General features: G+C 47.7%; 1 protein-coding gene across 1 annotated transcript in view; it reads left to right on the top strand.

The window, feature by feature from the left end:
- The first annotated feature begins 3717 nt into the window (after positions 1-3717).
- TNC (tenascin C) overlaps positions 3718-8758 on the top strand; it is an 89431-nt gene continuing 84390 nt past the window's right edge. The window contains exon 1 of the mRNA XM_015569899.1: positions 3718-3988. The gene's annotated coding sequence lies outside the window, so the exon portion shown is untranslated. The remainder of the gene's footprint in view (positions 3989-8758) is intronic.

The raw sequence follows: 8758 nt of genomic DNA, 5'->3' as shown, positions 1-8758 counted from the left end.
TCTTTCCACTCTGCCCTGCTGACCAGAAAATCTAATTATGGGTTGATTACACAGCTGATTTGCTCTATTCCAATAGACAGGGAATCTCTCCTTATCTTGCCACTCATTCAATGACAACTGTCCTCTGAGATTTTTTTTACCAAGGAAAAGTGCAAAAAGATGGATAAAAAGAGCACTGAACAAAGATTGGGGAACCTTGACTCTAAAAAAAGGCATCTGATTGAATGACTAGCCTATTGTGTGGGACGAGAGCGCCTGTGTTGTTTTGGAAGAGATTTCTGGGCAATTTAAAGTCACATGGGACCTTTGGATGGGAGTTAGCACTAGATGAATTCCAAGAAGAACAGGAGGACGTTGAGAACAGTGAGAGAGTGGATAAGCAGAGGTAGGAAGCAAGGGGTCCCTTGGGAAGTGGATGACAGACTTCTTTTCTTTTTTAATATATTTTATTGATTTTTTACAGAGTGGAAGGGAGAGGGATAGAGAGTTAGAAACATTGATGAGAGAGCAACATCAATCAGCTGCCTCCTGCACACCCCCTGCTGGGGATGTGCCCGCAACCAAGGTACATGCCCTTGACCGGAATCAAACTTGGGATCCTTCAGTCCGCAGGCCGACCCTCTATCCACTGAGCCAAACTGGTTAGGGCGGATGACAGACTTCTCCAAGAAATGGACACTCGGCTTCCTCGGATAGTGCCAGGCCTGGCCAATACTCCACTCATTGGCTGATCTCTTGGTGGAATGTATGACATTAACAGACCTTTAAGGAAATGAGAATGATTTCACCTGAGGCAAACCCCCATGTTCCTTCTAGCCTCCAGTCCACAGCCTACACCTGTGAATGAGCAACAACAAAATCCGTCTCTGGCTGAGAACTCCGTGCAGAGGTGGTGTTTACAAGCAGTACACTGTACTAAGAAGGATGCAATGGTAAGAGATCGGAAGCCAAGACGTGTGGCCTCTGGCAAACTGGAGGATGAGTGGTTATTAATCTCATAAATATCCTTTGCTGTAATGTCTCACATGGCTTGATTGCTCAGTTCTGACTGTGGTGACCATCTGCATGGAAAACAGCCATGCAGGCCTTGGCTAAGCCACCTCTCTGGGCTCCCCTTTTCTCATCTGTGCAATGGCTGTGTTGGCTACAATAATCTAATTTCCTTCTTGCAGTCTATGGGTAAAAAAGAAAGGCTTTCATTATAAAGCACAGCATGTCAAATATTCACATGTTCCTCCCTTCCTTCATTCAGTGAACATTTACTGAGCTTCTGTTATACCCAAGGCTCTGTGCTAGGCACAGAAAATGCAGGCATGGTCACTGTCCTCTAGAAGCCTAGAGTGGGGGAGGAAAACCTAGACATACATGGGCATAATTACACCATGGAGAGGCAATGAATGCTTCCTTATCTGTTAAAAGCACACATAGTTGTTAATATATATTGATTCTATATTATGTGTAAATGCAGCCTATATGCCATATGCACGGCTTATGTGCTATTCTAGTAGTTTATTCCTTAACCCAGGAGGTCCACTTGGTAGACGTTAGAAAGCCAAGAGGCATGGAAGCATTCACTACCGGTTGGAAGACACAGCCTTGTGCTACTACAATGTGCTTGGCTAAAACACAGAATTAAAAACTTCCAAAACAACTAACATTTGAATTAGCCAAAATGGTTCAAAAGTTCAAATGAGCTGTTGTATGACATGACTATTTATGGGCTTTCTTGCCGTCTGGGATGGTCAGTTAAGCAGAGAATCCTAGGATACCAGAGCCAGAGCGGCCATAGGGATAATCTTGTCCCACTTTTTTTAGATGGGGAAACTAAGGCCACAACAATAAAAATCTCAAGCGTAGAGGTGCCATCATTCAGTATTGAAAATAGGTGGCTAATTGAAAGTTGTTATTAGTGGTTAGTAAAAACCAAGCAACTCTGAATTAGCTCTCCAGAGTAGAGGAACGTATCTTCCATATTCAGATGTGGCAGCAGTGACGTCTGTACAAGCAGCGTTATAACCTCATAAGGCATTAAACATCATTTAAACATCAGCCTACAGTGCTCCTGGGCCTGGGAGTGTAACAGGAAGAGTGATGGAGCCCAGTGTTAAAACCTGATGCTTCCCAGGTGTATTCCCTTAGTGGAGTCACATTACTTCTCAGAGCCTCAGTCTCTTGTCTGTGTAAAGGTCAGACAGCACTTGGTGCCTGTCACAGGGTGACTGCCAGGATGTTACAAAATAACGTCCGTAAAGCACTTTGCATGGTACTCAATAGAGACCTAACGGAGGAGGTGCCACGATGCCTCATGTCCCTGGCCCTCCACTATCACAAAACGACCATGCGCCCTGACAAGCTCAAGCATGGGTGCCGTGCCCTGGCTTCTTCCCCATCCCCTCAAATGCCTGTGTGAGCCCCGAGGGTACTGGAGGCGTCCTAACCACCAAACCTATGATGACTCAGAGCTTGGAAGCCACCCACAGCAGGATGGAGGGCAGAGGCACAGCTTATGTGTCAAAGATTCAGTTGTTACTGGAGGGAGCAGGATGTTGCCACCCCAAAATGTGTTTTTTTGGCATGGGGAATATTTTAGGCTGATTGTTTTCAAGAAACAAAAGACTCAGGCAGGGCTTTTTGAACTTGCCCCCTTAACTGCCGAAAGGAATTTAAAGGATTGTCCAGGGTGGGCACTATCAGCAGAGATATCTACAAAGAATAGGGGGCAGGGCTTGAAGACCAAAGTCCCCTGTGTGTCCCATTGTCTCTGGGCGGCAGGCAAGTATTTGTTTTGTCATCTTCATGTGGTCTGCTTTCCTCCCCTTTGCAGCCCCACTTCTGCCCCTTCTCCTTCCTTCAGAATGGCACGTAAGCCCCACTGCCTGGCCATCTAGGGACTCTTCATATTCTTATGGAGCCCCCTACATACAAAATTCAATTTCATTTCCTCCTGTTAATCCATCTCACGCCAATTTAATTCTTAAACAGGGCAGAAAACCTAGAAGGGTAGAGAGACATTTTTTCCTCCCCAGACATTACTTTTTTTTCCTTTTGTTTGTGGCCAACACCTTTCAGCATCAAGAATAAGTCTCAGAGAACTTTCCCCGGGAGATGCAGCTTAGAAGACAGGACCAGGTGCAGGGCTTGCACCGGGTCAGAAAGCTGCTCCCTGTGGGGCACTGGGGCTGGGACAATGCCGCCTCCAGGCAGCTGGCATGGCTGCCTCCCAGAGGAGATGGGCTGATCTGGGCTGTGGCCCTGTCTCCACCTGCTGAGAACTAACCCTGGGCTATCTTTCTGCTGGCCCAGAGAAACCCAAACCTCCCCAGCTTCTGAAGGGCTTTATCTCCTCTTTCCAGGAACACATTTGCTTTCTCAGAGGTGCCACTGGGCAGCTGCCGCCCAGAGCCCAGGGAGCCCCGTCACAGTCACGTTTCCGCCCGCGGAGGTGCATAGCCAGACCCCCTGCTCCTGCTCCCGCTCCCTCCCCGGCTTCTGTCTCACAATCAGAAAAGCCGTTTGGGGCGCAAAGCAAAACTCACACATCACTCCCAGCTGCTCTGAGTCAGGGGCAGGAGGGAGGGGAGCAGGAATTCCTACTTTCGCCATAAATTGTATGCAAATGAGCTCTTTTCCTGGCAGAGAGCAGGCAGAGAGCTCTTTTCGTGAGCTAACCCCGCTCCTCCGCTGGGAGGGCTGTTCCTTTAATTCGCCAACTGAAAAAGTGGGAAAGGATGTCTGGAGGCGAGGCGTCCCATTACAGAGGAAGGAGCTCGCTATATAAGCCAGCCAAAGCTGGCTGCACTGGCCACAGCCGCCTACTGCCCCACGCTCTCCCGCGCACACACGCCAGCCCCTCCTCGGAACAAAGGCAGCGCGAGGTGGGGGCACTCTGGGGGCAGCCACCTGGGGAGCCCGCTGCTGCTCACCTCCAGGCACTCATTCCATGGAGCTGGTTCATTCAAGAATCTAGGTCGTTTCCAGCTCCGGAAAGGTAAGTCTGTTTCGCCCCATCACCAAAGATCGTTATGACATACTGTTTGCCTTCCTGGTACCAAGTGGGTTGCATTTTTCATAATTACAAAACTTTTGTTTTCTCTGCGCCGCTAGCAACGTGGGGTATTTATTCTGATCTGGGCGCACCTGGGCTGTTTTCTGTAAACTTTTGTCTGTTTGTTCTAGTTCTATGAATAGTCACACATGGAAGGAACTTTCGGTAAAAAAAGTTTTTATCTGCATTCTTCAGAGAGAAAATAAGAACTTTCGCTTCACTCCCTGCCTGGCTGATTCACCTGCGCAGGTTTCTGGGAGGGTTAGGGAAGTTGGTTTGCAAATTGAAGTTTGTCCATAGCGTTACACTGGGATGGGATAGGGGGGATTGATAGAAGATTGTGGAGATAACAATACACATTTACATCTAAACAGCCCTTACCTTACAGCTTTCCCTTTTGTATCACCCCCTCATTCCACAACATCCACCCTGTGGTCAGATAGGGGAAGGGGCGAGGGCTGGGGACAGGAGCCACAAGGTGAATCCTAGGGCCAGGTGACCAGACAGGCTCTGAGACCAGAGAGCTGGACACCCCTGTTATGAAGGGTGGGGACTCCCTTCGGATGCCTCCTCATCCACTGGTCCTTGGGCTGGGCACATGGGCATGTTCGGGGTACTTAGAGCCAGCAGTATTCCATATCTTTCTAGAATCACCTCTCCCTCCTGATTTCTCTTTAGAGAAAGCCCTAAGAGACAAATTCTCCCCCAGGATCAGGGGAGCGCTACTTCCCCTGGCTGACTGGAAAGAACACAGGGGTTCCTCTCTCTCATTGGTGCTGTAGGGGATTAAGAGCTCAGGTTTTGACACTGGGGATCCCTTTCGTATCCCCACCACTGCTACCCCATGTGTGATCTTGTTGAAAGTACATAACCTCTTTGAGCCTCAGTTTCTACTTCTCTAAAATGGGCAGGATAACTTCTGTTGTCGTTATGAAGAGAAAAGGAGTGATTGCTCCGTAACTGGAAGTTTGGATAATCATTGGCATTTCCCATAACTGCCCTCCCCTTGGAGGTTAAAAGGGGCACTTGGCCAACGTTGGATTGCTTCTCATGTGTTCCTCACCGGCCTGTCCCACTCCCTGGCATTTTATCTTGCCAGGTCTGAGGTGTCTCACTAGGCTGGCAGGTCGGAGTCTTGGCTGTATTTTACAAGCAGGAGGCTGTGTTGGCACAGGTTGGGAGAAAAGGGAGCCGCCTGGGGCTGATAGAAATGCCGGGTTCTGACTCCAGAATGCGCCGGGTTTTGAGTTCGGGCCTTTGCAGATTCTAAAGCTATCAGCCATAAAGCACGATGCTGCCGGGGGACGCTTTGGAAATGCTTTCTGCCCAGAGGGAGAGCAGGGAAGAGCCCCGCTTGAAGAATGAATACTTCTTTCTCAGGTTTTGTGGACTCCCCCCCGTCACCCTTTTTATGGAGCTTTCCCATATGTGCTTTGGAAATAAGACCTGCTGCCCACCCAGCCTGCTTTCCGCCTTGTCCTACACTATGACAGGCCCAGCTCAGGTCTGGGGCAGGTTTGTCCCGTGCTAAGGACCCTGTGGAAAGTTTGCTGGCATAGGGTGTATCGGAGCCCTTTGCAATAGATGTGAATGCACTTCGGCCCTGTGAGGTGTGATGAGGTGACGCGACATGTTTGGGGGAAGAAAAGGGCGCACAAGATGAATATTCTCTGATTTGCTAAACAGAATGTAGATAAAGATTGAGAGGGGGGCTGCTAAACTTAGTTGTTAAAGTGTGTTTTTTAATGCTTTGTTTGAAATACCTAGTTTCCCTATCTCATCTCCCACTATCTCCGCAGCCCCCAAGACGTCACTGACCTTTCAGCCCTCAGCTTTGTCATCCGTATAAAGAGGATGCCGATCTTAACCTCACAGAGCTCAGATGAGATCATATGTGGCAAATTCTTGGCACAGTACCTGGCACATAGTAATGGCTCAATAAACGGAGGCTTTTCTTGGTTTAATTGTTTACAGGGACTTATCCAAGACTAATTGTTCTCAGACAATGGTTTTCATATTCATTAAATGAAATTGAGGGCAAAACCCCAATATCTGGCAGGGAAATGTGGGGCTGATGGGGCTGAAATGGGGATGAAGGGTCCAATACTCACCTTGTTGCTCTCAGCCTCTGGGACATTTCCACAGAACCTTGAACACAGAGCACACAGGTAAATGCAATGAAGCCAGGTGGTGTGCATCTAGGCTGCAATTTTTCACTTTGGCAAGGATCTGTGCCTCTCCGAGTTCCACCTCTAATGGAAGTTGGAGCAATTTCCTAAGTAGTACAGTAGACAAGAATATGTGTGGGAAGTACAAAATGCTAAAGGAAGGATGATTTTCTTACTTTACTTTTATTGTGAATCTATTACAGATGTTCCCATCCCCCCTTTGCCCACCTCTGCCAACGCCCCGACCCCTTCCCTTGGGCATCACCACACTGTCGTCTGTGCCTATGGGTTATGTATGTATGTTCTCTGACTAATCCCTTCTTCTTTCACCCAGTTCTTCCCTCCCCTCTCCTCTCCGACAGCTGTCAGTGTGTTGCATGCATCCATGCCTCTGTTTCTATTTTCTTCTCAGCTTAATAAAGGCCATATATGACAGACACACAGCCAACATCATACTCAGTGGGCAAACACTAAAAGCATTTCCCTTAAGATGAGAAACAAGACAGGGATGTCTGCTTTCACCACTCTTAGCAACACAGTGCGGAAGTCCTAGCCACAGCAATCGGACAAGAAGGATGATTGCTTTAATTAATGTAATGATAATCTATAGGCCCTTTGCATATATCATCTCACTAAGTAGCCACATGTCCCTGAGAAATGGACCGTACCTCTATTAGACAGAGACATGGCTTGAAAAGCAAAGAGAATGAGACCATTTTCCTGAGTTCTAGGTCTCCGAGGGATGGAGCCAGACCCATGTCCCCATAACCCCCAAATCAGAAGCACATTCCACTGTGTACATGCCAAATGCTGCTGCTTCTTGAGCTACCTTTAGAAGGAATAAACTTTCTTTCTGACTAAATCTGCCCCTCCAGCCAGACTGTGGCAACCCATAAATTCAGTGGTAGCCTGATCATATAACCAGAATGGAATTTGGAAAGGGAATTCACGCTGACAGAATGAAAAACACGTCCCTCTTAATCCTACCCTTTCTAACGCTCACAGGGAACTCAGAACGCCCATTCTCTCCTGCCCCTTGATTTCTATAGACATACACCCATGCTTCCCTTTTTTTTTTTAATTTTCACCCTAGGATATGTTTTGAGAGAGAGAGAAGGGAAGAGAGAAAGAGGGGAAACATTGAAGAGAGAGAAAAACATCAGTTGGTTGCTGCCCATATACCCCCACCCGAGGATGGAATCCAAAATCTAGATAGGTGCCCTAACATGGAATCCAACCCAAAAACTTCTGGTGTGTGGACGACACTCCAACCAACTGAACCGTCTGGCCGTGGCACACCCATGCTTCCTTATAGGGAAAACATGTCCATCTAGCTTCAAGCACAAGTCCCTCCACACTAAATCGTGTCCGTTTGAAAAGCAGAAAAGCAGGTACCATTTAGTTGACTCTTAATGCACAATCTCTTTGTGATGGTTAAGTACACACACACTCAAAATGGTTAATGTTGAAGGTTATACTATATCGCATGTATGACAGAAGGGTTTGACTGTGGTTTCTCATAATTCCCACTCTAACACTGAAAGTTATGAATGACCAGCTCCATTTTATGGCCAAAAAAAAAGTCGAGGCTCAAGGAAGTTAAGTGACTCATCTGAGGTTTTCCATAAGTGAGGAGCAGAGTTGGCTTTGAACCCAAGCCTTCTGGCTAAAGCCCTCCCATTCTTTCCACTACGCTGCCTTTCCCATGAAGGCAGGCCAGGCTTACCTCTTACAGAACCTTGAGCAATGTCTCCCAGTGATTGGCCAAGTGGTAGAGAAGCCCCCAACCCATTGCTGTCTATTGATTTTATGGAATGGCCCGGCATATATCATTTTTCATGGCCCTCAGAAAAGGTCAACCTTAGTGGGGCCCTTCTCTGCCTGGAAACAGAAAAGTTCAAATTTCAGCCCTGGGAGAGAGAAGAATGATTCTAGAGGTAGCAACAAGGTCATTACCACTGATTTTTTATTGCAGAAAGATGCTCACACATTTCCATGCAGGACAGTGGGAGCTCTGCCAGGGAAAGCAGGGCTGTAACTGTACCTGCACCCTCTCGACAGCCAGGTGAACCAAACACCTGGTTTTAAAAGGGCTAACGGGGAGAGCCTCAAACTGGTGTGCAGCCTTGGGGCATGAACTCCGGGAGGATCAGGAAATGGCTGTAGGTTCTGAGCCACAAACTCCCTTATAGCCTCGGAGAGGAGGGTAAGAACTCAATCCCTTCTCACTTTGAGGACATGACAGGGAACCCCCTTGAATCTAATCCCAGGCTAGAATGAACACTTTCAACATGTGGGAAACATTAGATGAAGTCTCCTTTCCAAGGGGGAAATCCCCCTCAAACTCCAGGCAATATTGTCACCCAAGACAAAAACAGCAGTGGCCTCGCTTAAGAGAAAAGTCTGTGTCCTACCTGATTGTAACCTGGGACCAGACCTTTTTTTCCCCTCTCTCTCTCTCTCTCTCTCTCTCTCTCTCTCTCTCTCTCCTAGTTATGCCCTTAATTAAGCCCAGAAATCTTACTCTGTTTCCTTCTCCTTTGTC

Source organism: Myotis davidii, unplaced genomic scaffold (assembly GCF_000327345.1).
Source record: "Myotis davidii unplaced genomic scaffold, ASM32734v1 scaffold866, whole genome shotgun sequence".
Classification (NCBI taxonomy): domain Eukaryota; kingdom Metazoa; phylum Chordata; class Mammalia; order Chiroptera; family Vespertilionidae; genus Myotis; species Myotis davidii.
The sequence above is the reverse complement of the archived record's forward strand: the minus strand, read 5'-3'. Positions and strand labels throughout refer to the sequence as shown.